Consider the following 3,491-nt stretch of genomic DNA (forward strand, 5'->3'; position numbering starts at 1 on the left):
GGAATTTTGTACCTTATGGACTTTGGAACTATCTCTAAGGGTATTTAAAACACCTCGATCTCCCCAGGAAAGGCGTCCACTGAGTGAAGATTCACTGAGTACAAACACCCGTGAGCCCTGCCGAGCTTCCAGGCGGGGCTGCGCTCACGTGACTCACGCTGGCGCTCCCTCGGTGACGAGGCTCAGTCGAGCACCCATTTCCTCATAGGCAGGTTCGTCTTGAGACGGGAACCCTGAGTCCTCAGACCCGGGGCTGCCCCCGATGCAGGGCTGTGTGGTCGCAAGCCGCTCGGAGCCTGGCCCCGTCTAAACCATCTCGCGGCTTCTGTGACACGCGGGCGCTCTGGCCGAGGTGCCAGGTGCTCAGGAGGTTTCTAGAACAAAAGGTGGTTATTGTTTTGTCTGTAATGAAAGTTTCACCAGGCAACACCTGTTTTTCTGTTTGTTTTTTTGCCAACACATCCAGCAGGAGGCAGGCCGAGCCTACAGATGACTGGGCTGAAAGGGACTTCTTATTTATTTGTTTATTTTTTATTTTTCAGGCGAGGCAACCCTTGGTTGACCTCACAGATTGCAAGGACCTTGTCAGCTTACAATCGGTTATGTTTTAAATTTTTTATGCCTACAGCACCTGGTCTTCCTTGGTGGTCTCCCATCCAAGTACTAACCGGGCCCGACCCTGCTTAGCTTCCGAGATCAGACGGGATCGGGCTTGTTCTGGGGGGCAGAAGGCGCTTTCTGGAGGGCTCCTCGAGTTGGGGGCAGCAGGCAGGGGTCCTCGCCCCGGAGCGTCACTGTCCATAGGGCACCGTGAATTTCACTTCCCAGGATGGCTCGTAAGGGATTTTACTTCACTGGAAAGAGAACATTGTTCATTGAGTTTTCTGAGTTAGTTGTAAGGGAAAATCTTCAACAATAGAATATTCGCAGCTGCTTCCTCTTCCTCTTCCTCCTCTTCCTCTTCCTCTTCTTCCTCTTCCTCCTCTGCTTCTTCTTCTTTAAACAGCCCCTCTCTTGACAATCTTAAAGGGGCAGAGAGCGAGCGATACAGAATGCTCAGCATTCTTCATCCTTTGCATCCGGCTGGCTCACAGGTTAACTTGTAACAATGAAACCATAAAATACTAGAGAAAAAGGAAACATATCGGTTACTTTGGGGCAGAGGAGGCTTGGCCCCAACCCCAGAAGACAGAAAGGAAACACTGACAGCAATTGCTACGGAAAGACAATAACGCCTCAGACAGGGAGAAGCACGCAGACGACGTCCAACGCAAACATCGCCCCTGGCCCGAACGCCTGCCCTTTCTCCCGCCTCCTACGTTTGTTATCGTCCCTGTCCGCTGACGACCGCGGACGACTGGGCCGGGGTCCGGGGCTGAGGGGCTGCATCCAGGTGGTGCGGCACCGCTGGGCTGGCGGGTCTCCAGGAGGAGCAGGCTTTACGCGGTGCCATTCTCTGTGCCCCAGGGCTGTGATGACACGCTTCTCCCTGAGCAGCCTCCCGTCCCCAGGGTTTCGTCCAAGCCCTGCCGCCCGTCGCCCAGGCGCTGCTGTTGGCCGTCCCGCGATCGAAGCCCGTGGCGGGCACGGGCGTTTCAGACAGGAACTGGACTTGCGTTTGCAGTCACCTGGACGCCGCCACTGAGCGGGAAACCTTGAGGGACAGCGGCTGTCTGGTCGTGAGTGACGGGGTGACGCCCAGTGCCCTCACGCACAGCTTCAGTCCCAGAGCCCTGGGCAATGGCTGTCAGGTCCTCCGAGGGTGCCGGGCATGGGCATGGCCTCGGGGCTGGCGGTCAGGCACCTCGGTCTGCGGAAGTCCCCTCAAGGGCTGGGCTGGGAAGTCCCTTCCCTGAGGGCTGAGCCCCGACTCCCCCGAAGTGTTGGCATGTCACCGAGGTCATTCAAGAGGAGGCAGTAAGAGCCGGGTCATGACCGCCTCCCCACTGAGCGTGAAAAGCTCAGCGAGGTCGCGACCGGCACACGCGGTGCGGGCGTGTGCGTGCGGGGCGGGGTCGGCGGGGCTGCAGGAGGGGCCGGGCGGTCTTCCTCCGGAGGTCACTCTTCCCCGTCGCCCCCTCACGCCCCGGCCCAGCTTCCCCGAAGCCCCGGGGACTAGCCGTGGCCTCCCCGGTGTTGGGTGGAGGGGGACAGCCCGCGTCCAGGACTTCTGCCCCTGGCCCTGCTCCGGCGGCCGTGGTGGCTCCTGCGTCAGGAGCGGAGGCTTCGGTGCTCGTTCCTCCGCTCCGGAGGCCTCCGCATCTGTCACGTTCCCACCGTGAACACTGACCGCTGAAGGGAAGGGCGTAGCGACCTTCTGAATAACGTGATGAATCCGTTCATCTCCAAAGATCTCAGTCCTGTCACCTCAGCTCTTCCCCGCCTGGTGACCTTGCTTCTGATTTCCCATCCAAGTTATTAACATATGAACAAGGAGGTTCTTTGTTTTGCTGGCAGCGCTGAGCCCAGGAATACGATCCTCCTGTGCCACATGGGTGTGTGCGCATATGGACACACATGCACGTGCACACACGCACGTGCACACACACACACACACACACCCCCCACACAAGCGCACACACATGCACACACATATACACAGTGCACACATGCACATATACACCCACACACGTGCANTGGGCATGGCCTCGGGGCTGGCGGTCAGGCACCTCGGTCTGCGGAAGTCCCCTCAAGGGCTGGGCTGGGAAGTCCCTTCCCTGAGGGCTGAGCCCCGACTCCCCCGAAGTGTTGGCATGTCACCGAGGTCATTCAAGAGGAGGCAGTAAGAGCCGGGTCATGACCGCCTCCCCACTGAGCGTGAAAAGCTCAGCGAGGTCGCGACCGGCACACGCGGTGCGGGCGTGTGCGTGCGGGGCGGGGTCGGCGGGGCCGACGTAGGGGCCGGGCGGTCTTCCTCCGGAGGTCACTCTTCCCCGTCGCCCCCTCACGCCCCGGCCCAGCTTCCCCGAAGCCCCGGGGACTAGCCGTGGCCTCCCCGGTGTTGGGTGGAGGGGGACAGCCCGCGTCCAGGACTTCTGCCCCTGGCCCTGCTCCGGCGGCCGTGGTGGCTCCTGTGTCAGGAGCGGAGGCTTCGGTGCTCGTTCCTCCGCTCCGGAGGCCTCCGCATCTGTCACGTTCCCACCGTGAACACTGACCGCTGAAGGGAAGGGCGTAGCGACCTTCTGAATAACGTGATGAATCTGTTCATCTCCAAAGATCTCAGTCCTGTCACCTCAGCTCTTCCCCGCCTGGTGACCTTGCTTCTGATTTCCCATCCAAGTTATTAACATATGAACAAGGAGGTTCTTTGTTTTGCTGGCAGCGCTCAGCCCAGGAATACGATCCTCCTGTGCCACATGGGTGTGTGCGCATATGGACACACTTGCATGTGCACACACGCACGTGCACACACACACTCCACACACACGCGCACACACACGCACACACATATACACAGTGCACACATGCACATATACACCCACACACGTGCA

The 3,491-nt window shown here is 59.5% G+C and overlaps 1 pseudogene; it reads right to left on the reverse strand.

Moving 5' to 3' along the window:
• Window positions 1-619: 619 nt before the first annotated feature.
• On the reverse strand, window positions 620-733 carry LOC120618532 (uncharacterized; annotated as a pseudogene).
• Window positions 734-3,491: the final 2,758 nt, after the last annotated feature.

Source organism: Pteropus medius, unplaced genomic scaffold (genome assembly GCF_902729225.1).
Source record: "Pteropus medius unplaced genomic scaffold, Ma_sr-lr_union100, whole genome shotgun sequence".
In the NCBI taxonomy this organism is placed as follows: domain Eukaryota; kingdom Metazoa; phylum Chordata; class Mammalia; order Chiroptera; family Pteropodidae; genus Pteropus; species Pteropus medius.